This window comes from Pseudophryne corroboree, chromosome 12 (assembly GCF_028390025.1).
Source record: "Pseudophryne corroboree isolate aPseCor3 chromosome 12, aPseCor3.hap2, whole genome shotgun sequence".
Classification (NCBI taxonomy): domain Eukaryota; kingdom Metazoa; phylum Chordata; class Amphibia; order Anura; family Myobatrachidae; genus Pseudophryne; species Pseudophryne corroboree.
The window spans coordinates 101,627,600-101,653,057 of NC_086455.1; the positions used below are offsets into that span (position 1 = coordinate 101,627,600).

At 49.8% G+C, this 25,458-nt stretch overlaps 1 protein-coding gene across 1 annotated transcript in view; it reads left to right on the plus strand.

Moving 5' to 3' along the window:
* The first annotated feature begins 2,466 nt into the window (after positions 1 to 2,466).
* STX7 (syntaxin 7) overlaps positions 2,467 to 25,458 on the plus strand; it is a 216,938-nt gene continuing 193,946 nt past the window's right edge. Inside the window, exon 1 of the mRNA XM_063947824.1 lies at positions 2,467 to 2,688. The gene's annotated coding sequence lies outside the window, so the exon portion shown is untranslated. The remainder of the gene's footprint in view (positions 2,689 to 25,458) is intronic.

The following is a 25,458-nucleotide window of genomic DNA, read 5'->3' on the forward strand; positions in this document are numbered from 1 at the left end:
GCAATGCCCGATACATTATAGCACATACAATGTCTGTGACACATTATGACACACACCGCAATGACCCTGAGACATTATACCACATACCACAATGATTGTGATATAGTATACAACACACCGTAATGCCTGACACATTATGACACACACCGCAATGTCCATGATACATTATGCCACACACCGTAATGCCCATTACACATTAAGTTCTACAGTAAGGCTTCTAATTACTTTTAAATTACCTGCTCGTTGCCAGGGGTTTCATGCTCTTGGTTCCATGCACGGTGCCAGGGATTTTTATGCTCAGGGTGTCATGCTCGTTGCCAAGGGTTTCATGCACTGGGTGTCATGCTCGTTGCTAGGGGGTAGTGCTTGTTGGTAGGGCCGTGCTCCCAGTGCCACATATGCCCCCAGTGCCAGATATTCCCCCACAGTGCCAGGTACATGCCCCCAGTGCCAAATATACACCCCCCCCAGTGCCACATATGCCCCCAGTGCCAGATATTCCCCCACAGTGCCAGGTATATGCCCCCAGTGCCTGCTCCCCCCACAGTGCCAGGTATTTGCCCCCAGTGCCAGATATTCCCCCACAGTGCCACATATGCCCCCTCAGTGCCTGCTCCCCCCAGTGCCAGATATTCCCCCACAGTGCCAGGTATATGCCCCCAGTGCCAGATATTCCCCCACAGTGCCAGGTATATGCCCCCAGTGCCAGATATTCCCCCCCAGTGTCACATAAGCCCCCTCAGTGCCTGCTCCCCCCAGTGCCAGATATTGCCCCCACAGTGCCAGGTATATGCCCCCAGTGCCAGATATTCCTCCACACAGTGCCAGGTATATGCCCCCAGTGCCAGATATTCCCCCACAGTGCCGCCAGGTACATGCCCTCAGTGCCAGATATTCCCCCACAGGGCCTGCTCCCCTATTCTCCCCCCTGCCGCTCCTTTGTGTTGGAGGGACACGGAGCGCACAGCGCGCGCCTCATCCGTGTCCTTCCTGGCTCTCCTGCGGGTCTAATAAAGGAAGTGCCGGTTCGTGAGCCAATCAGAGCTCACCAACGGGACTTCCTTTATTACACCGGCCGGAGAGCCAGGAGGTACACTGGAGAGGCGCGCGCTGTGCCCTCCGTGTCCCTCCAACACAGCAGCGGAGGGAAGGAGACCGCAGATTGACATGCGGACGCTCGTCCGCATGTCAATCTGTTCTAAGTCAGTGGCGCCCCCGCAGCCCCTCGCCCCCAAGCCACCGCGAGGACTGCGGGGGCAGTAGTTACGCCACTGCTCAAATGCACTTAGCCATTAACCAAACACCATTATTTGGATGGTAGAAGTGCTTCCTGTTAGAAAAAACATCAGGGTGCCATCACTTCCAAGATAAAATGATCAATTATACAATTAACTGATATACATTTCCTTGAACCTGGCCTTGAAATAGGTAAGATATGTATTTTCTTTATTACACTTAACAAGTTAAAGTTTTCGCTTACTTACTACTTACTTACATCTAACATGCATGAAAATCGTGTAGTTTTCCATGCACAACAGTCCCTTCTCCCAAACACTGACACTTTTTTATTATCTTCAACAACAAATAGATCTATAGCACTGTGTTATATAACAATTGCTGTGTACCTGGTGAGAATCTGTTACTGCCGGCACGGCGCCGGTGTCCGTCAGCACCGTACTGCACTAGTGATCAGACTAGTGTCCGGCAGCACCGCACTTGTAATCAGACTCACAATAAACTACAGTTCCCAGCAGCCCTTGCTGCCGGGAGCTCCCAGCAACAAGGGCTGCTGGGAGCTGTAGTTTATTTTGAGTCTGATTACAAGTTCGGTGCTGCCGGACACCAGCGCCGCTCCAGCAGTAACAGACTCTCACCAGGTACAGTCAGACAGTACTGCTTTTCTATCCTTTGGCCGCGAGTGGCGCAGCCAGGCGGCGCCCCCTCCTTGCCTGGCGCCCCTGGCGAGTGCCATCCTGGCCAATAGGTAGATACACCCCTGGCGGGGAACGTTCTATCACCTCAGGAGCTCAGTGTCCTGTCAACGGAGATAGTGGCTCAGACCCCGCAGGGCGGATACTACTCCCCCCCTTAGTCCCACGAAGCAGGGAGGCTGTTGCCAGCAGCCTCCCAGTAAAATAATAAACTCTAAAATAAACTTTACTAAAGAAGCTCTTTAGAGCTCCCCTAGCTGTGACCGGCTCCTACGACAAGATTTTCTAAACTGAGTCTGCTAGGAGGGGCATAGAGGGAGGAGCCAGCCCACACTCTCAAACTCTTAAAGTGCCAATGGCTCCTAGTGGGCCCGTCTATACCCCATGGTACTAATGTGGACCCCAGCATCCTCTAGGACGTAAGAGAATAATAGCTACCTACTAGCCCCTATTGGCGTTATTTTATCACCATCATTTCTCTAAAACCAGTAAGAACAAGAAGGTGTATTTCTGTTCTGAATTCCCCACATGCATTCTCATGTCAGTAAGGTCGTGCCACCATTGAGAGAACACTAATCACTGGTTTACTCAAAGCCTCCACTCGCTCAACAACTGAGTCCGACTCCTTAATCAGAACTCTTCACAGATCAGCTGCTCCAACAACAACTCCTCCTCCACAGCAAGACTGAGTATGCGCTGCTGTCCGGGCACAGGGAAGTGTGTGGAGCTGCAGACTGAGGCCGCTGGAGAGAGACGGGTACAGTATGAGATTACACGGGAAGGGAGGCGAGCTGACATGCTGGGATCAGTTGTGCTGTGATTATTCCCTGGTTGTAGAAAATAAAGCAGGCAGTGATCCCTTGTAGTCTTATTACACCATAAATAAACATCCAGTGAGCTAAGGCTGTCACTTCCCCCTGCCCCAAACAGTGACGCTAATAGAAAATTCCGGATGTTAATAAGAGACAATAGTGGCCACATTTTATAAATCCTGCCTTTACAATGGTATTTGCAGCATTGCAATCCCCTGCTGTCATTCTGTAGTAGAGTTAAGTAATAATATGATTAATGCAAGACACTTACAAAAAATACACAAAGCCGGTTTACTAGCATCACATGACAGTCGTTTGCAATGTAGCATGTTCAGTCCGTGTATGTTTTGCTGATAGGGAGGGAACCTCCCTTCTGCCAGGAAATTCTTCAGACACTGAGCTTGTGTCATATGACAGGAAGGAGGGGCAGCAGCAGATCAGTATGGTTACTCCTCTCTTAGCGCCCACACACTGTCTGCAATTATTGCTCTTCCTTACATGTTATTAGTCATGGCAACATGCAATTCTTGTGTATAGAGTGCTCTTTCTCTTTCCTGGTCTCATGTTGTCAGCCATGTGATCAATAAGTAGAACTTGACACGGATTGACCATATATTGCTCTCCAGCTTGTGTGTAATAAGTTTCAGTGTGCTGGGGCTTGTAGTACTGTACCAGTCTTTAGGTGCAGTCTGGTTTAGTTTAGTCTGTAGTTGCAGTCTGGTTATTATACCTGTATTACCTTTTGTGTCTATATATATATATATATATATATATATATATATATATATATATATATATATATATATATATATATATATGTATATATGTATATATATGTATGTATATATATGTATATATATATATATATATGTATATATATATGTATATATATGTGTATATATATATATATATATATATATATATATATGTGTATATATATATATATATATATATATATATATATATATATATATATATATATATATAATATGTATATGTAATTATTTTTCTCTGACGTCCTAGTGGATGCTGGGAACTCCGTAAGGACCATGGGGAATAGACGGGCTCCGCAGGAGACTGGGCACTCTAAAAGAAAGATTAGGTACTATCTGGTGTGCACTGGCTCCTCCCACTATGACCCTCCTCCAGACCTCAGTTAGATTTCTGTGCCCGGCTGAGCTGGATGCACACTAGGGGCTCTCCTGAGCTCCTAGAAAGAAAGTTTATTTTAGGTTTTTTATTTTACAGTGAGACCTGCTGGCAACAGGCTCACTGCATCGAGGGACTAAGGGGAGAAGAAGCGAACCTACCTGCTTGCAGCTAGCTTGGGCTTCTTAGGCTACTGGACACCATTAGCTCCAGAGGGATCGACCGCATGGAACTGGCCTTGGTGTTCGTTCCCGGAGCCGCGCCGCCGTCCCCCTTACAGAGCCAGAAGCAAGAAGAGGTCCGGAAAATCGGCGGCAGAAGACTTCGGTCTTCACCAAGGTAGCGCACAGCACTGCAGCTGTGCGCCATTGCTCCTCATGCACACTTCACACTCCGGTCACTGAGGGTGCAGGGCGCTGGGGGGGGGGCGCCCTGAGGGCAATATATGACACCTTGGCTGGCAAATCTACATCATATATAGTCCTAGAGGCTATATAGATGTAAAATTACCCCTGCCAGTATTCCAGAAAAAGCGGGAGAAAGTCAGTTGAAAAAGGGGCGGGGCTTCTCCCTCAGCACACTGGCGCCATTTTCTCTTCACAGTGCAGCTGGAAGACATCTCCCCAGGCTCTCCCCTGTAGTTTTCAGGCTCAAAGGGTTAAAAAGAGAGGGGGGGCACAAAATTTAGGCGCAATATTGTATATACAAGCAGCTATTGGGAAAAATTCACTCAATATAGTGTTAATCCCAAAATTATATAGCGCTCTGGTGTGTGCTGGCATACTCTCTCTCTGTCTCCCCAAAGGGCTGTGTGGGGTCCTGTCCTCAGTCAGAGCATTCCCTGTGTGTGTGTGCGGTGTGTCGGTACGGCTGTGTCGACACGTTTGATGAGGAGGCTTATGTGATGGCAGAGCAGATGCCGATAAAGGTGATGTCGCCCCCTGTGACACCAGAGTGGATGGATAGGTGGAAGGTATAAACCGACAGTGTCAACTCCTTACATAAAAGGCTGGATGACGTAACAGCTATGGGACAGCCGGCTTCTCAGCCCGCGCCTGCCCAGGCGTCTCAAAGGCCATCAGGGGCTCAAAAACGCCCGCTCCCTCAGATGGCAGACACAGATGTCGACACGGAGTCTGACTCCAGTGTCGACGAGGTTGAGACATATACACAATCCACTAGGAACATCCGTTGCATGATCCCGGCAATAAAAAAAATGTGTTACACATTTCTGACATTAACCCAAGTACCACTAAAAAAGGGTTTTATGTTTGGGGAGAAAAAGCAGGCAGTGTTTTGTTCCCCCATCAAATGAGTGAATGAAGTGTGAAAAAGCGTGGGTTCCCCCGATAAGAAACTGGTAATTTCTAAAAAGTTACTGATGGCGTACCCTTTCCCGCCAGAGGATAAGTTACGCTGGGAGATATCCCCTAGGGTGGATAAGGCGCTCACACGTTTGTCAAAAAAGGTGGCACTGCCGTCTTAGGATACGGCCACTTTGAAGGTACCTGCTGATAAAAAGCAGGAGGCTATCCTCCCGAAGTCTGTATTTACACACTCAGGTTCTAGACTGAGACCTGCAGATAGTGCTGCTGCAGCGTGGTCTGTAACCCTGTCAAACAGGGATACTATTTTGCGAACATAAGACGTTGTCTTATATATGAGGGATGCACAGAGGGATATTTTGCCGGCTGGCATCCAGAATTAATGCAATGTCCATTCTGTCAGGAGGGTATTAGAGACCCGACACTGGACAGGTGATGCTGACTTTAAAAGGCACATAGAGCCTTATAAGGGTGAGGAATTGTTTGGGGATGGTCTCTGGGACCTCGTATCCACAGCAACAGCTGGGAAGAAAAATTTTTACCTCAGGTTTCCTCACAGCCTAAGAAAGCACTGTATTATCAGGTACAGTCCTTTCGGCTTCAGAAAAGCAAGCGGGTCAAAGGCGCTTCCTTTTCTGCACAGAGACGAGGGAGGAGGGAAAAAGCTGCACCAGTCAGCCAGTTCCAAGAATCAAAATTCTTCCCCCGCTTCCTCTGAGTCCACCGCATGACGCGGGGGCTCCAGAGGCGTAGCCAGGTACGGTGGGGGGCCGCCTCAAAAATTTCAGCGATCAGTGGGCTCGCTCACAGGTGGATCCCTGGATCCTTCAAGTAGTATCTCAGGGGTACAAGCTGGAATTCGAGGCGTCTCCCCCCGCCGTTTCCTCAAATCTGCCTTGCCGACAACTCCCTCAGGCAGGGAGGCTGTGCTAGAGGCAATTCACAAGCTGTAATACCGAAACCGGACGGTTCGGTGAGACCCATTTTAAATTTGAAATCCTTGAACACATACATAAAAAAATTCAAGTTCAAGATGGAATCGCTCAGGGCGGTTATTGCAAGCCTGGAGGAGGGGGATTACATGGTATCCCTGGACATCAAGGATGCTTACCTACATGTCCCCATTTACCATCCTCACCAGGAGTACCTCAGATTTGTGGTACAGGATTGCCATTACCAATTCCAAACACTGCCGTTTGGACTGTCCACGGCACCGAGGGTCTTTACCAAGGTAATGGCAGAAATGATGATACTCCTTCGAAAAAAGGGAGTTTTAATTATCCCGTACTTGGACGATCTCCTTATAAAGGCGAGGTCCAAGGAGCAGTTGTTGGTCGGAGTAGCACTATCTCGGGAAGTGCTTCAACAGCACGGATGGATTCTATACATTCCAAAGTCACAGCTGGTTCCTACCACACGCCTACTGTTCCTGGGGATGGTTCTGGACACAGAACAGAAAAAAGTGTTTCTCCCGCAGGAGAAAGCCAAGGAGCTGTCATCTCTAGTCAGAGACCTCCTGAAACCAAAACAGGTATCGGTGCATCACTGCACACGAGTCCTGGAAAAAATGGTAGCTTCTTACGAAGCAAAATTCCATTCGGCAGGTTCCATGCAAGAACCTTTCAGTGGGACCTCTTGGACAAGTGGTCGGGATCGCATCTTCAGATGCATCTGCTGATATCCCTGTCTTCAAGGACCAGGGTATCTCTACTGTGGTGGCTGCAGAGTGCTCATCTTCAAGAGGGCCGCAGATTCGGCATACAGGACTGGGTCCTGGTAACCACGGATGCCAGCCTTCGCGGCTGGGGGGCAGTCACACAGGGAAGAAATTTCCAAGGACTTTGGTCAAGTCAGGAGTCGTCCCTACACATAAATATTCTGGAACTGAGGGCCATTTACAATGCCCTAAGTCTGGCAAGGCCTCTGCTTCAAAACCAGCCGGTACTGATCCAATCAGACAACATCACGGCAGTCGACCATGTAAACCGACAGGGCGGCACAAGAAGCAGGATGGCGATGGCAGAAGCCACAAGGATTCTCCGATGGGCGGAAAATCACTTCTTAGCACTGTCAGCAGTGTTCATTCCGGGAGTGGACAACTGGGAAGCAGACTTCCTCAGCAGACACGACCTACACCCGGGAGAGTGGGGACTTCATCCAGAAGTCTTCCAACTGTTGGTAAACCGTTGGGAAAGGCCACAGGTGGACATGATGGCGTCCCGCCTAAACAAAAAACTAGATATTGCGCCAGGTCAAGGGACCCTCAGGCAATAGCTGTGGACGCTCTAGTGACACCGTGGGTGTACCAGTCGGTTTATGTATTCCCTCCTCTGCCTCTCATACCAAAGGTACTGAGAATAATAAGAAAACGAGGAGTAAGAACGATACTCGTGGTTCCGGATGGGCCAAGAAGAGCTTGGTACCCAGAACTTCAAGAAATGATATCAGAGGACCCATGGCCTCTACCGCTCAGACAGGATCTGCTACAGCAGGGGCCCTGTCTGTTCCAAGACTTACCGTGGCTGCGTTTGACGGCATGGCGGTTGAATTCCGGATCCTAAAGGAAAAGGGCATTCCGGAAGAAGTCATTCCTACGCTGATAAAAGCCAGGAAAGAAGTAACCGCAAACCATTATCACCGTATTTGGCGAAAATATGTTGCGTGGTGTGAGGCCAGGAAGGCCCCAACAGAGGAATTTCAGCTGGGCCTAAACTTGGGTTCCATTAAGGTCCAGATTTCGGCTCTGTCGATTTTCTTCCAGAAAGAACTGGCTTCACTGCCTGGAGTTCAGACATTTGTAAAGGGAGTGCTACATATTCAGCCCCCTTTTGTGCCTCCTGTGGCACCTTGGGATCTCAACGTGGTGTTGAGTTTCTTAAAATCACATTGGTTTGAGCCACTTAAAACTGTGGATTTGAAATATCTCACGTGGAAAGTGGTCATGTTATTGGCCTTGGCTTCGGCCAGGCGTGTGTCAGAATTGGCGGCTTTGTCATGTAAAAGCCCTTATCTGATTTTCCATATGGATAGGGCAGAATTGAGGACTCATCCCCAGTTTCTCCCTAAGGTGGTATCAGCTTTTCACTTGAACCAACCTATTGTAGTGCCTGCGGCTACTAGGGACTTGGAAGATTCCAAGTTACTGGACGTAGTCAGGGCCTTAAAAATTTATATTTCCAGGACGGCTGGAGTCAGGAAAACTGACTCGCTTTTTATCCTGTAGGCACCCAACAAAATAGGTGCTCCTGCTTCTAAGCAGACTATTGCTCGCTGAATTTGTAGCACAATTCAGCTGGAGCATTCTGCGGCTGGATTGCCGCATCCTAAATCAGTAAAAGCCCATTCCACGAGGAAAGTGGGCTCATCCTGGGCGGCTGCCCGAGGGGTCTCGGCTTTACAATTTTGCCGAGCTGCAACTTGGTCAGGGGCAAACACGTTTGCTAAATTCTACAAAATTGATACCCTGGCTGAGGAGGACCTTGAGTTCTCTCATTCGGTGCTGCAGAGTCATCCGCACTCTCCCGCCCGTTTGGGAGCTTTGGTATAATCCCCATGGTCCTTACGGAGTTCCCAGCATCCACTAGGACGTCAGAGAAAATAAGATTTTACTCACCGGTAAATCTATTTCTCGTAGTCCGTAGTGGATGCTGGGCGCCCATCCCAAGTGCGGATTGTCTGCAATACTTGTATGTAGTTATTGCCTAACTAAGGGTTATTGTTGAGCCATCTGTTGAGAGGCTCAGTTATATTTCATACTGTTAACTGGGTGTAGTATCACGAGTTATACGGTGTGATTGGTGTGGCTGGTATGAGTCTTACCCGGGATTCAAAATCGTTCCTTATTGTGTCAGCTCTTCCGGGCACAGTATCCTAACTGAGGTCTGGAGGAGGGTCATAGTGGGAGGAGCCAGTGCACACCAGATAGTACCTAATCTTTCTTTTAGAGTGCCCAGTCTCCTGCGGAGCCCGTCTATTCCCCATGGTCCTTACGGAGTTCCCAGCATCCACTACGGACTACGAGAAATAGATTTACCGGTGAGTAAAATCTTATTTTTTTGTGTATAACCTGCATAGTTTTTAAAAAAATATATATTTCTCTAACGTCTTAGAGGATGCTGGGACTCCGTAAGGACCATGGGGAATAGAAGGGCTCCGCAGGAGGCATGGGCACTTTAAGAAAGACTTTGGACTCTGGGTGTGCACTGGCTCCTCCCTCTATGCCCCTCCTCCAGACCCCAGTTTTAGACTGTGCCCAGAGGAGAATGGGTGCACTGCAGGGAGCTCTCCTGAATTTCCTGCTTAGAAAGCATTTTTGTTCGGATTTTTTCTCTTTTTTCAGGGAGCACTGCTGGCAACAGGCTCCCTGCATCGAGGGACTCAGGAGAGAGGAGCAGACCTACTTAAATGATAGGCTCGGCTACTGGACACCATTAGCTCCAGAGGGAGTGAACACAGGTTCGTCCTGGGCGTTCACCCCAGAGCCGCGCTGCCGTTCTCCTCACAGAGCCATAAGAAACGAAGACAGAAGACTTTTCAGGCGGCAGAAGCCTTCGGTGCTTCACTGAGGTAACGCACAGCACCGCAGTTGTGCGTCATTGCTCCCATACACCTCACACAATCCGGTCACTGTAAGGGTGCAGGGCGCAGGGGGGGCGCCCTGGGCAGCAATAAAACACCTCTCCTATGGCAAAAGTCTATATACATGTACAGGTGGGCACTGTACATGTATATAAAAGAGCCCCCGCCTCTGCTGAGAGGAAGCTCCCCGGACTCTCCCCTGCTTGACACACGGTGAAAGGGTTTTTAAAGTAGAGGGGAGACACATTATTGGCGTTTATACATTAAGCAGTGCTACTGGGTAAACAATCTGTGTTTTTCTCCAGGGTTATATAGCGCTGGGGTGTGTGCTGGCATACTCTCTCTCTGTCTCTCCAAGGGGCCTCAGGGGGAACCTGTCTTCAGAAAAGAGATTCCCTGTGTGTGTGAAATGTGTCGGTACGTGTGTGTCGACATGTTTGACTAGGAAGGCTCACCTAAGGAGGAGGGGGAGTGCATGATGGTCAGGTCGCCGTCGGCAACGCCGACACCGGACTGGGTGGATATGTGGAATGTCTTGAATGCAAATGTAAATTTACTGCATAAACGATTAGACAAGGCTGAAGCTAGGGATCAGTCAGGTAGTCAGACCATGCCTGTCCCTGTGGCACCAGGACCTTCGGGGTCTCAAAAACGCACCATATCCCAGATCACTGCCACAGATTCCGACACAGATACTGACTCTAGTGTCGACTATGAGGATGCAAAATTACAGCCAAAGGTGGCGAAAGGTATTCGTTACATGATTATTGCCATTAAAGAGGTTTTGCATATCACTGAGGAACCCCCTGTCCCTGACACGAGGGTACACATGTATAAAGGGAAAAAGCCTGAGGTCCCTTTTCCGTCCTCATTTGAACTAAGCGACTTGTGCGAAAAGGCTTGGGAATCTCCAGATAGGAGACTACAAGTTCCCAAAAGGATTCTTATGGCGTATCCCTTTCCACAAAAGGACAGGATACGATGGGAATCTTCGCCGAAGGTAGACAAGGCGCTGACACGCTTATCCAAGAAGGTGGCACTGCCTTCTCAGGATACAGCTTCCCTCAAGGATCCTGCTGATCGTAAGCAGGAGGTTACCATGAAGCACATTTACATACATTCCGGTACTATCGTTAGACCGGCTATGGCATCGGCCTGGGTGTGTAGTGCTGTCGCAGCATGGACAGATTCCTTATCTACGGAACTTGACACCCTAGATAAGGATACTATTCTAATGACCCTAGAGCAGGGGTGGGCAATTATTTCAGCTGGGGGGGCCACTTAACACTTCCAGTGAATAGTCGAGGGCCACATACAAAATATCTTGTAAATCGGGTCTGAACTGCACCGCAATGTGTAGGTGCATCGGTCCGCAGCGACGGGATGGTACGAACAAAGCGATCGCACGGGCGATCGCAAGGTGATTGAGAGGAAGAGGACGTTTGTGGGTGGCAATTGACCATTTTAGAGGAGTGTCCGTAAAAACGCAGGCGGGACCTGGCGTTTGAAGGGAAGGTTTCTGACGTCCGCTCCGGTCTCGATCATCGCACTGGAAGAGTAAGTCCTGGGCTGTGCAGAGACTGCACAAACTTTTGTTTGTGCAGCTCTCTCTAGATGCGATCACACCCCTGCACAGCGATTACCCCCTCCCCTGTAGGCGGCGACTACCGGATCGCAGCAGTGCAAAAATCGCCTGCTAGCGATCAGGTCTGAATTAGGCCCATAGTTATGTATATAACAATAAAAATATAGTGTGTGTGTGTGTGTATATATATATATATATATATATATATATATATATATATAAAAAAAAAAACATACACTACAATATACATTAAATACGTAATTTTTTACAGGCAAAATACAAAATGTCTAAAGAAAAGTAATCCAGTAATAAAAAATAAATAAAATAAAAAAAAAAACTGCTGAAAACAAACAGCATTCTGTGTAATGCAGGTATTCACAGCTCCTGTCTCTCCCTGGGCACAGTTACTAGCTCCCCCCCCATCCTCCCCTGGACCCATATAGCAGTCTCTACCCCCCTCCCCGCTGGACCTATATAGCAGTCTCTATCCTCCCCTAAACCCATATAGCAGTCCCTCCCCTCCTAACCAACCCTCCCCTCCCCTGAACCTATATAGCAGCTTTTAAAGTAAAGCATAGATCCCTTTACCTTTTTTCACAGTGGCAGATCCGCTGCCTGATCCCCGCTGCCTGCTGTGCCGCACGGAGTCGCTGCTGCCCGCTCCTGCCGTGGCCCCGCCCCCCGTACCACCCAGCGCCTGACCTCACAGTGGAAATCCCGGTCAGCAGACCCAGAGACGTGACCGGGATTTCCTCTGCGGCGCCGCTTCTGGGAGCTAGGTAGCGCAATGACGTGCGGCTCAGCCAGTCGAGCCGCTTGTCATTGCACACTGGTGTGGGACAGCAAGGCCGGACAGGATCGGTTCGATGGCCGCATCCGGCCCGCGGGCCGCACGTTGCCCACCCCTACCCTAGAGCATATCAAAGATGCTGCTTTATATGTGAGGGATGCTCAAAGAGACATTTGTTTACTAAGCTCCAGAATAAATGCTATGTCTATTTCTGCTAGGCGACTCCTGTGGACCCGACGGTGGACGGGGGATGCCAACTCAAAGCGGCATATGGAGTCGTTGCCTTACAAGGGGGAGGAGTTGTTTGGAGAAGGCCTCTTGGACCTTGTCTCTACTGCTACGGCCGGTAAATCGAATTTCTTACCTTCTGTCCCCCCGCAGCATACTAAAAAGGCACCTCATTATCAAATGCAGTCCTTTCGTTCCAATAAAAGCAAGAAGGTACGGGGATCGTTCTTCCTTGCCAGAGGAAAAGGCAAGGGAAAAAAGCTGCATGCAGCTAGTTCCCAGGAGCAGAAGTCCTCCCCTACATCTGCAAAGTCCACCGCATGACGCTGGGGCTTCCCGGGGGGAGTCAGCTGAAGTGGGGGCACGTCTTCGATCTTTCAGCCAGGTCTGGGTTCACTCACAGGTGGATCCCTGGGCATTAGAGATTGTTTCCCAGGGATACAGGCTGGAATTCGAAGACTTGCCTCCTCGCCGGTTTTTCAAATCAGCTCTGCCAGCTTCCCCGTCAGAGAGGGAGTTAGTGTTGACTGCAATTCAAAATTTGTATCTTCAACAGGTGATAGTCAAAGTTCCTCTTCTCCAGCAAGGAAAGGGTTATTACTCAACCCTGTTTGTGGTCCCGAAACCGGACGGTTCGGTCAGGCCCGTTTTGAATCTAAAATCCCTGAACTTGTACTTGAAAAAGTTAAAGTTCAAGATGGAATCGCTCAGAGCGGTCATCGCCAGCCTGGAGGGGGGGGGAATTGGATGGTGTCCCTGGACATAAAGGATGCATACCTTCATGTTCCGATTTTCCCTCCTCACCAGGCGTTCCTGAGATTTGCAGTACAGGACTGTCATTACCAATTTCAGACGTTGCCATTTGGGCTTTCCACAGCCCCGAGAATTTTCACCAAGGTAATGGCGGAAATGATGGTGCTCCCGCGCAAGCAGGGTGTCACAATTATCCCACACTTGGACGATCTCCTCATAAAGGCGAGATCTCGGGAGAAGTTGCTGGACAGCGTGTCGCTGTCGGTGAGGATGTTGCAGGGGCACGGCTGGATTCTCAATATACCGAAGTCCCAGCTAGTTCCTACAACGCGCCTGACCTTTCTGGGTCTGATTCTAGACACAGACCAGAAAAAGGTTTTTCTTCCGATGGAAAAGGCTCAGGAGCTCATAGCCCTGGTCAGGAACCTATTAAAGCTAAAAAAGGTTTCAGTGCATCACTGCACGCGTGTCCTGGGGAAGATGGTGGCGTCGTACGAGGCCATCCCCTTCGAAAGGTTCCATGCGAGGACCTTTCAATGGGATCTACTGGGCAAATGGTCCGGGTCCCATTTACAAATGCATCAGAGGATCACCCTGTCTCCCAGAGCCAGGGTTTCTCTCCTGTGATGGCTGCACAGTGCTCACCTCCTAGAAGGCCGCCGGTTCGGAATTCAGGGCTGGATTCTGGTGACCACGGACGCAAGCCTCCGAGTTTGGGAAGCAGTCACACTGGGAAGAAATTTCCAAGGTCTCTGGTCGAATCTAGAGACTTGTCTCCACATCAACGTCCTGGAGTTGAGGGCCATATACAACGCCCTACGCGAGGCGGAGGCATTGCTTCGGGACAAACTTGTTCTGATTCAGTCAGACAATGTCACAGCAGTGGCTCATGTAAACCGCCAAGGCGGCACAAGGAGAAGAGCGGCCATGGCAGAAGCGACCAGGATTCTTCGCTGGGCGGAAGGCCATGTAAGCGCCCTATCAGCTGTATTCATCCCGGGGGTGGACAACTGGGAAACGGACTTAATCAGCAGGCACGACCTGCATCCGGGAGAGTGGGGACTTCATCAAGAAGTCTTCGCACAGATCGTGGGTCGGTGGGGACTGCCTCAGATAGACATGATGGCATCCCGTCTCAACAAAAAGCTAAAGCGGTATTGCGCCAGGTCAAGAGACCTTCAGGCGGTAGCGGTGGACGCTCTAGTGACACCTTGGGTGTTCAGATCGGTCTATGTGTTCCCTCCTCTACCTCTCATACCCAAGGTGTTGAGAATAATAAGACTAAGAAGAGTAAGAACAATCCTCATTGTTCCAGATTGGCCACGAAGGACTTGGTATCCGGATCTGCAAGAGTTGCTCACAGAAGATCCGTGGCCTCTTCCTCTAAGACAGGACCTGCTGCAGCAGGGGCCCTGTCTGTTCCAAGACTTAGCGCGGCTGCGTTTGACGGCATGGCGGTTGAACGCCGGATCCTAGCGAAAAAAGGTATTCCGGGGGAGGTCATTCCTACCCTGATCAAGGCTAGGAAGGACGTGACATTGAAACATTATCACCGTATATGGCGAAAATATGTTTCTTGGTGTAAGTCCAGGACTGCTCCTACGGAGGAGTTCCATTTGGGTCGTCTGCTTCACTTCCTGCAAACAGGAGTGACTTTGGGCCTTAAATTAGGGTCCATAAAGGTCCAAATTTCGGCCTTATCCATTTTCTTTCAAAAGGAATTGGCTTCTCTTCCTGAAGTACAGACATTCGTGAAGGGGGTGCTGCATATTCAGCCTCCTTTTGTACCTCCGGTGGCGCCGTGGGATCTTAATGTAGTATTAAGTTTCCTCAAGTCACCTTGGTTTGAACCACTCACAACAGTGGAGTTGAAATATCTCACTTGGAAAGTGGTCATGTTGTTGGCCTTGGCTTCTGCGAGGCGTGTTTCGGAATTAGCGGCTTTGTCACATAAAAGCCCCTATCTGGTTTTCCACGTGGATAGGGCAGAATTGAGGACTCGTCCTCAATTTCTGCCTAAAGTGGTCTTTTCTTTTCATATGAATCAACCTATTGTCGTGCCTGTGGCTACACGGGACTTGGAGGATTCCGAGTCCCTTGATGTGGTCAGGGCTTTGAAGATTTATGTGGCCAGAACAGCGAGGGTTAGGAAAACTGAAGTGCTGTTTGTTCTGTATGCAGCCAACAAAGTTGGCGCGCCTGCTTCAAAGCAGACTATTGCTCGCTGGATCTGTAACACGATTCAGCAGGCGCATTCTATGGCAGGATTGCCATTGCCTAAATCAGTTAAGGCCCATTCCACTAGGAAGGTGGTCTCGTCTTGGGCGGCTGCTCGAGGGGTCTCGGCATTACAGTTGTGCCGAGCAGCTACTTGGTCGGGGTCAAACGCCTTTGCAAAGTTCTATAAATTTGATACCCTGGCTGAGGAGGACCTCCTGTTTGCTCAATCGGTGCTGCAGAGTCATCCGCACTCTCCCGCCCGTTTGGGAGCTTTGGCATAATCCCCATGGTCCTTACGGAGTCCCAGCATCCTCTAGGACGTTAGAGAAAATAATAAGAATTTACTTACCGATAATTCTATTTCTCATAGTCCGTAGTGGATGCTGGGGACTCCGAAAGGACCATGGGGAATAGCGGCTCCGCAGGAGACTGGGCACAAAAGTAAAAGCTTTAGGACTACCTGGTGTGCACTGGCTCCTCCCCCTATGACCCTCCTCCAAGCCTCAGTTAGGATACTGTGCCCGGACGAGCGTACACAATAAGGAAGGATTTTGAATCCCGGGTAAGACTCATACCAGCCACACCAATCACACCGTACAACTTGTGATTTGAACCCAGTTAACAGCATGATAACAGAGGAGCCTCTGAAAAGATGGCTCACAACAATAATAACCCTATTTTTGTAACAATAACTATGTACAAGTATTGCAGACAATCCGCACTTGGGATGGGCGCCCAGCATCCACTACGGACTATGAGAAATAGAATTATCGGTAAGTAAATTCTTATTTTCTCTAACGTCCTAGTGGATGCTGGGGACTCCGAAAGGACCATGGGGATTATACCAAAGCTCCCAAACAGGCGGGAGAGTGCGGATGACTCTGCAGCACCGAATGAGAGAACTCCTGGTCCTCCTCAGCCAGGGTATCAAATTTGTAGAATTTTGCAAACGTATTTGCCCCTGACCAAGTAGCTGCTCGGCAAAGTTGTAAAGCCGAGACCCCTCGGGCAGCCGCCCAAGATGAGCCCACTTTCCGTGTGGAATGGGCTTTTACAGATTTTGGCTGTGGCAGGCCTGCCACAGAATGTGCAAGCTGAATTGTACTACAAATCCAACGAGCAATCGTCTGCTTAGAAGCAGGAGCACCCAGCTTGTTGGGTGCATACAGGATAAACAGCGAGTCAGATTTTCTGACTCCAGCCGTCCTGGAAACATATATTTTCAGGGCCCTGACTACGTCCAGCAACTTGGAATCCTCCAAGTCCCTAGTAGCCGCAGGCACCACAATAGGCTGGTTTAAGTGAAATGCTGAAACCACCTTCGGGAGAAATTGAGGACGAGTCCTCAATTCTGCCCTGTCCGTATGAAAAATTAGGTAAGGGCTTTTATAGGATAAAGCCGCCAATTCTGATACACGCCTGGCTGAAGCCAGGGCTAACAGCATTACCACTTTCCATGTGAGATATTTTAAGTCCACAGTGGTGAGTGGTTCAAACCAATGTGATTTTAGGAATCCCAAAACTACATTGAGATCCCAAGGTGCCACTGGAGGCACAAAAGGAGGCTGTATATGCAGTACCCCCTTGACAAACGTCTGAACTTCAGGAACTGAAGCTAGTTCTTTTTGGAAGAATATTGACAGGGCCGAAATTTGAACCTTAATGGACCCTAATTTGAGGCCCATAGACAGTCCTGTTTGCAGGAAATGCAGGAATCGACCCAGTTGAAATTCCTCTGTAGGGGCCTTCCTGGCCTCACACCACGCAACATATTTACGCCAAATACGGTGATAATGTTGCACCGTTACATCCTTCCTGGCTTTGATCAGGGTAGGGATGACTTCATCTGGAATGCCTTTTTCCTTCAGAATCCGGCGTTCAACCGCCATGCCGTCAAACGCAGCCGCGGTAAGTCTTGGAACAGACATGGTCCCTGCTGGAGCAGGTCCTTTCTTAGAGGTAGAGGCCACGGGTCTTCCGTGAGCATCTCTTGAATTTCCGGGTACCAAGTCCTTCTTGGCCAATCCGGAGCCACGAGTATAGTCTTTACACCTCTCCTTCTTATGATTCTCAGTACATTGGATATGAGAGGCAGAGGAGGGAACACTTATACTGACTGGTACACCCACGGTGTTACCAGAGCGTCCACAGCTATTGCCTGAGGGTCCCTTGACCTGGCGCAATATCTGTCCAGTTTTTTGTTGAGGCGGGACGCCATCATGTCCACCTTTGGTTTTTCCCAACGGTTCACAATCATGTGGAAGACTTCTGGGTGAAGTCCCCACTCCCCCGGGTGAAGATCGTGTCTGCTGAGGAAGTCTGCTTCCCAGTTGTCCACTCCCGGAATGAACACTGCTGACAGTGCTATCACATGATTTTCCGCCCAGCGAAGAATCCTTGCAACTTCCGTCATTGCCCTCCTGCTTCTTGTGCCGCCCTGTCTGTTTACGTGGGCGACTGCCGTGATGTTGTCCGACTGGATCAACACCGGCTGACCCTGAAGCAGAGGCCTTGCCTGACTTAGGGCATTGTAAATGGCCCTTAGTTCCAGGATATTTATGTGAAGTGACGTTTCCATGCTTGACCACAAGCCCTGGAAATTTCTCTGACGTCCTAAGTGGATGCTGGGGACTCCGTCAGGACCATGGGGAATAGCGGCTCCGCAGGAGACAGGTCACAAAAGTAAAAGCTTTAGGATCAGGTGGTGTGCACTGGCTCCTCCCCCTATGACCCTCCTCCAAGCCTCAGTTAGGTTTTTGTGCCCGGCCGAGAAGGGTGCAATCTAGGTGGCTCTCCTAAAGAGCTGCTTAGAGTAAAAGTTTTGTTAGGTTTTTTATTTTCAGTGAGTCCTGCTGGCAACAGGCTCACTGCAACGAGGGACTTAGGGGAGAAGAAGTGAACTCACCTGCGTGCAGGATGGATTGGCTTCTTAGGCTACTGGACACTAGCTCCAGAGGGACGATCACAGGTACAGCCTGGATTGGTCACCGGAGCCGCGCCGCCGACCCCCTTGCAGATGCTGAAGAGAGAAGAGGTCCAGAAATCGGCGGCTGAAGACTTCTCAGTCTTCATGAGGTAGCGCACAGCACTGCAGCTGTGCGCCATTGCTCTCAGCACACTTCACACCAACGGTCACTGAGGGTGCAGGGCGCTTGGGGGGGCGCCCTGGGCAGCAATGAAAGTACCTATGCTGGCTAAAAATACATCACATATAGCCCCTGGGGCTATATGGATGTATTTAACCCCTGCCAGGTTGTCAGAAAAACGGGAGAAGAAGCCCGCCGAAAAGGGGGCGGGGCCTATTCTCCTCAGCACACAGCGCCATTTTCCTACACAGCTCCGCTGCTAGGAAGGCTCCCAGGCTCTCCCCTGCACTGCACTACAGAAACAGGGTTAAAACAGAGAGGGGGGGCACTTATTTGTCCCTGTATAATATAGCGTTTTGGTGTGTGCTGGCAAACTCTCCCTCTGTCTCCCCAAAGGGCTAGTGGGGTCCTGTCCTCTATCAGAGCATTCCCTGTGTGTGTGCTGTGTGTCGGTACGTGTGTGTCGACATGTATGAGGACGATGTTGGTGAGGAGGCGGAGCAATTGCCTGTAATGGTGATGTCACTCTCTAGGGAGTCGACACCGGAATGGATGGCTTATTTAGGGAATTACGTGATAATGTCAACACGCTGCAAGGTCGGTTGACGACATGAGACGGCCGGCAAACCAATTAGTACCTGTCCAGGCGTCTCAAACACCGTCAGGGGCTTTAAAACGCCCATTTACCTCAGTCGGTCGACACAGACACGGACACTGACTCCAGTGTCGACGATGAAGAAACAAACGTATTTTCCATTTGGGCCACACGTTACATGTTAAGGGCAATGAAGGAGGTGTTACATATTTCTGATACTACAAGTACCACAAAAGAGGGTATTATGTGGGGTGTGAAAAAACTACCTGTAGTTTTTCCTGAATCAGATAAATTAAATGAAGTGTGTGATGATGCGTGGGTTTCCCCCGATAGAAAATTATTGGCGTTATACCCTTTCCCGCCAGAAGTTAGGGCGCGTTGGGAAACACCCCTTAGGGTGGATAAGGCACTCACACGCTTATCAAAACAAGTGGCGTTACCGTCTCCAGATACGGCCGCCCTCAAGGAGCCAGCTGATAGGAGGCTGGAAAATATCCTAAAAAGTATATACACACATACTGGTGTTATACTGCGACCAGCGATCGCCTCAGCCTGGATGTGCAGCGCTGGGGTGGCTTGGTCGGATTCCCTGACTGAAAATATTGATACCCTTGACAGGGACAGTATTTTATTGACTATAGAGCATTTAAAGGATGCATTTCTATATATGCGAGATGCACAGAGGGATATTTGCACTCTGGCATCAAGAGTAAGTGCGATGTCCATATCTGCCAGAAGATGTTTATGGACACGACAGTGGTCAGGTGATGCAGATTCCAAACGGCACATGGAAGTATTGCCGTATAAAGGGGAGGAGTTATTTGGGGTCGGTCCATCGGACCTGGTGGCCACGGCAACAGCTGGAAAATCCACCTTTTTTACCCCAAATCACATCTCAGCAGAAAAAGACACCGTCTTTTCAGCCTCGGTCCTTTCGTCCCCATAAGGGCAAGCAGGCAAAAGGCCAGTCATATCTGCCCAGGGATAGAGGAAAGGGAAGAAGACTGCAGCAGGCAGCCCATTCCCAGGAACAGAAGCCCTCCACCGCTTTTGCCAAGTCCTCAGCATGACGCTGGGGCCGTACAAGCGGACTCAGGTGCGGTGGGGGGTCGTCTCAAGAGTTTCAGCGCGCAGTGGGCTCACTCGCAAGTGGACCCCTGGATCCTACAAGTAGTATCCCAGGGGTACAGATTGGAAATTCGAGACGTCTCCCCCTCGCAGGTTCCTGAAGTCTGCTTTACCAACGTCTCCCTCCGACAGGGAGGCAGTATTGGAAACAATTCACAAGCTGTATTCCCAGCAGGTGATAATCAAAGTACCCCTCCTACAACAAGGAAAGGGGTATTATTCCACACTATATTGTGGTACTGAAGCCAGACGGCTCGGTGAGACCTATTCTAAATCTGAAATATTTGAACACTTACATACAAAGGTTCAAATCAAGATGGAGTCACTCAGAGCAGTGATAGCGAACCAGGAAGAAGGGGACTATATGGTGTCCCTGGACATCAAGGATGCTTACCTCCATGTCCCAATTTGCCCTTCTCACCAAGGGTACCTCAGGTTCGTGGTACAAAACTGTCACTATCAGTTTCAGACGCTGCCGTTTGGATTGTCCACGGCACCCCGGGTCTTTACCAAGGTAATGGCCGAAATGATGATTCTTCTTCAAAGAAAAGGCGTCTTAATTATCCCTTACTTGGACGATCTCCTGATAAGGGCAAGGTCCAGAGAACAGTTGGAGGTCGGAGTAGCACTATCTCAAGTAGTTCTACGACAGCACGGGTGGATTCTAAATATTCCAAAATCGCAGCTGTCTCCGACGACACGTCTGCTGTTCCTAGGGATGATTCTGGACACAGTCCAGAAAAAGGTGTTTCTCCCGGAGGAGAAAGCCAGGGAGTTATCCGAGCTAGTCAGAAACCTCCTAAAACCAGGAAAAGTGTCAGTGCATCATTGCACAAGGGTCCTGGGAAAAATGGTGGCTTCTTACGAAGCGATTCCATTCGGCAGATTTCACGCAAGAACTTTTCAGTGGGATCTGCTGGAAAAATGGTCCGGATCGCATCTTCAGATGCATCAGCGGATAACCCTGTCTCCAAGGACAAGGGTGTCTCTTCTGTGGTGGCTGCAGAGTGCTCATCTACTAAAGGGCCACAGATTCGGCATTCAGGACTGGGTCCTGGTGACCACGGATGCCAGCCTGAAAGGCTGGGGAGCAGTCACACAAGGAAAAAATTTCCAGGGAGTGTGATCAAGTCTGGAGACTTCTCTCCACATAAATATACTGGAGCTAAGAGCAATTTACAATGCTCTAAGCTTAGCAAGACCTCTGCTTCAAGGTCAGCCGGTATTGATCCAGTGGGACAACATCACGGCAGTCGCCCACGTAAACAGACAGGGCGGCACAAGAAGCAGGAGGGCAATGGCAGAAACTGCAAGGATTCTTCGCTGGGCGGAAAATCATGTGATAGCACTGTCAGCAGTGTTCATTCCGGGAGTGGACAACTGGGAAGCAGACTTCCTCAGCACGACCTCCACCCGGGAGAGTGGGGACTTCATCGGGAAGTCTTCCACATAATTGTGAACCGTTGGGAAAGACCAAAGGTGGACATGATGGCGTCCCGCCTGAACAAAAAACTGGACAGGTATTGCGCCAGGTCAAGAGACCCTCAGGCAATAGCTGTGGACTTTCTGGTAACACCGTGGGTGTACCAGTCGGTGTATGTGTTCCCTCCTCTGCTTCTCATACCTAAGGTACTGAGAATTATAAGACGTAGAGGAGTAAGAACTATACTCGTGGCTCCGGATTGGCCAAGAAGGACTTGGTACCCGGAACTTTAAGAGATGCTCACAGAGGACTCATGGCCTCTGCCGCTAAGAAGGGACTTGCTTCAGCAAGTACCATGTCTGTTCCAAGACTTACCGCGGCTGCGTTTGACGGCATGGCGGTTGAACGCCGGATCCTAAGGGAAAAAGGCATTCCGGAAGAGGTCATTCCTACCCTGGTCAAAGCCAGGAAGGAGGTGACCGCACAACATTATCACCACATGTGGCGAAAATATGTTGCGTGGTGTGAGGCCAGGAAGGCCCCACGAAGAAATTTCAACTCGGTTGATTCCTGCATTTCCTGCAAACAGGAGTGTCTATGGGCCTCAAATTGGGGTCCATTAAGGTTCAAATTTCGGCCCTGTCGATTTTCTTCCAGAAAGAATTGGCTTCAGTTCCTGAAGTCCAGAAGTTTGTTAAGGGAGTACTGCATATACAACCCCCTTTTGTGCCTCCAGTGGCACTGTGGGATCTCAACGTAGTTCTGGGATTCCTCAAATCACATTGGTTTAAACCGCTAAAATCTGTGGATTTGAAATATCTCACATGGAAAGTGACCATGATGTTGGCTCTGGCCTCGGCCAGGCGAGTGTCAGAATTGGCGGCTTTGTCTCACAAAAGCCCATATCTGATTGTCCATTCGGACAGGGCAGAGCTGCGGACTCGTCCCCAGTTTCTACCTAAGGTGGTGTCAGCGTTTCACCTGAACCAGCTTATTGTGGTACCTGCGGCTACTAGGGACTTGGAGGACTCCAAGTTGCTAGATGTTGTCAGGGCCCTGAAAATATAGGTTTCCAGGACGGCTGGAGTCAGGAAAACTGACTTGCTGTTATCCTGTATGCACCCAACAAACTGGGTGCTGTTGCTTCTAAGCAGACGATTGCTAGTTGGATGTGTAGTACAATTCAGCTTGCACATTCTGTGGCAGGCCTGCCACAGCCAAAATATGTAAATGCCCATTCCACAAGGAAGGTGGGCTCATCTTGGGCGGCTGCCCGAGGGGTCTCGGCTTTACAACTTTGCCGAGATGCTACTTGGTCAGGGGCACACCCTGGCTGAGGAGGACCTGGAGTTCTCTCACTCGGTGCTGCAGAGTCATCCGCACTCTCCCGCCCGTTTGGGAGCTTTGGTATAATCCCCATGGTCCTGACGGAGTCCCAGCATCCACTAGGACGTCAGAGAAAATAAGAATTTACTTACCGATAATTCTATTTCTCGTAGTCCGTAGTGGATGCTGGGCGCCCATCCCAAGTGCGGATTGTCTGCAATACTTGTACATAGTTATTGTTACAAAAATCGGGTTATTATTGTTGTGAGCCATCTTTTCAGAGGCTCCGCTGTTATCATGCTGTTAACTGGGTTCAGATCACAGGTTGTACAGTGTGATTGGTGTGGCTGGTATGAGTCTTACCCGGGATTCAAAATCCTTCCTTATTGTGTACGCTCGTCCGGGCACAGTATCCTAACTGAGGCTTGGAGGAGGGTCATAGGGGGAGGAGCCAGTGCACACCACCTGATCCTAAAGCTTTTACTTTTGTGCCCTGTCTCCTGCGGAGCCGCTATTCCCCATGGTCCTGACGGAGTCCCCAGCATCCACTACGGACTACGAGAAATAGAATTATCGGTAAGTAAATTCTTATTTTTTTCCCTGTGTGACTGCTCCCCAGCCTCTCAGGCTGGCATCCGTGGTCACCAGGACCCAATCCTGAATGCCGAATCTGCGGCCCTCTAGGAGATGAGCACTCTGTAACCACCACAGGAGAGACACCCTTGTCCTTGGAGACAGGGTTATCCGCTGATGCATTTGAAGATGCGATCCGGACCATTTGTCCAGCAGATCCCACTGAAAAGTTCTTGCGTGGAATCTGCCGAATGGAATCGCTTCGTAAGAAGCCACCATCTTTCCCAGGACCCTTGTGCATTGATGCACTGACACTTGGCCTGGTCTTAGGAGGTTCCTGACTAGGTCGGATAACTCCCTGGCTTTCTCCTCCGGGAGAAACACCTTTTTCTGTACTGTGTCCAGAATCATCCCTAGGAACAGCAGACGTGTCGTCGGAATCAGCTGCGATTTTGGAATATTTAGAATCCATCCGTGCTGTCGTAGTACTACTTGAGATAGTGCTACTCCGACCTCTAACTGTTCTCTGGACCTTGCCCTTATCAGGAGATCGTCCAAGTAAGGGATAATTAAGACGCCTTTTCTTCGAAGAATCATCATCATTTCGGCCATTACCTTGGTAAAGACCCGGGGTGCCGTGGACAATCCAAACGGCAGCGTCTGAAACTGATAGTGACAGTTCTGTACCACAAACCTGAGGTACCCTTGGTGAGAAGGGCAAATTGGGACATGGAGGTAAGCATCCTTGATGTCCAGAGACACCATATAGTCCCCTTCTTCCAGGTTCGCTATCACTGCTCTGAGTGACTCCATCTTGAACTTGAACCTTTTTTATGTAAGTGTTCAAGGATTTCAGATTTAAAATGGGTCTCACCGAGCCGTCCGGCTTCGGTACCACAAACAGCGTGGAATAATACCCCTTTCCCTGTTGTAGGAGGGGTACCTTGATTATCACCTGCTGGGAATACAGCTTGTGAATGGCTTCCAATACCGTCTCCCTGTCGGGGGGAGACGTTGGTAAAGCAGACTTCAGGAACCGGCGAGGGGGAGACGTCTCGAATTCCAATTTGTACCCCTGAGATACTACCTGCAGGATCCAGGGGTCCACTTGCGAGTGAGCCCACTGCGCGCTGAAATTCTTGAGACGGGCCCCCACCGTGCCTGAGTCCGCTTGTAAGGCCCCAGCGTCATGCTGAGGACTTGGCAGAAGCGGGGGAGGGCTTCTGTTCGTGGGAAGAGGCTGTCTGATGCAGTCTTTTTCCCCTTCCTCTGCCCCGGGGCAGATATGAGTGGCCTTTTGCCCGCTTGCCCTTATGGGGACGAAAGGACTGAGCCTGAAAAGACGGTATCTTTTTCTGCTGAGAGGTGACCTGGGGTAAAAAAGTGGATTTCCCAGCCGTTGCCGTGGCCACCAGGTCCGATAGACCGACCCCAAATAACTCCTCCCCTTTATACGGCAATACTTCCATATGCCGTTTGGAATCCGCATCACCTGACCACTGTCGCGTCCATAACCCTCTTCTGGCAGAAATGGACATCGCACTTACTCTTGATGCCAGAGTGCAAATATCCCTCTGTGCATCACGCATATATAGAAATGCATCCTTTAAATGCTCTATAGTCAATAATATATTGTCCCTGTCCAGGGTATCAATATTTTCAGTCAGGGAATCCGACCAAGCCACCCCAGCACTGCACATCCAGGCTGAGGCGATTGCTGGTCGCAGTATAATACCAGTATGTGTGTATATACTTTTTAGGATATTTTCCAGCTTCCTATCAGCTGGTTCCTTGAGGGCGGCCGTATCAGGAGACGGTAACGCCACTTGTTTTGATAAGCGTGTGAGCGCCTTATCTACCCTAGGGGGTGTTTCCCAACGTGCCCTAACCTCTGGCGGGAAAGGGTATAATGCCAATAATTTTTTAGAAATTAGCAGTTTTTTATCGGGGGAAACC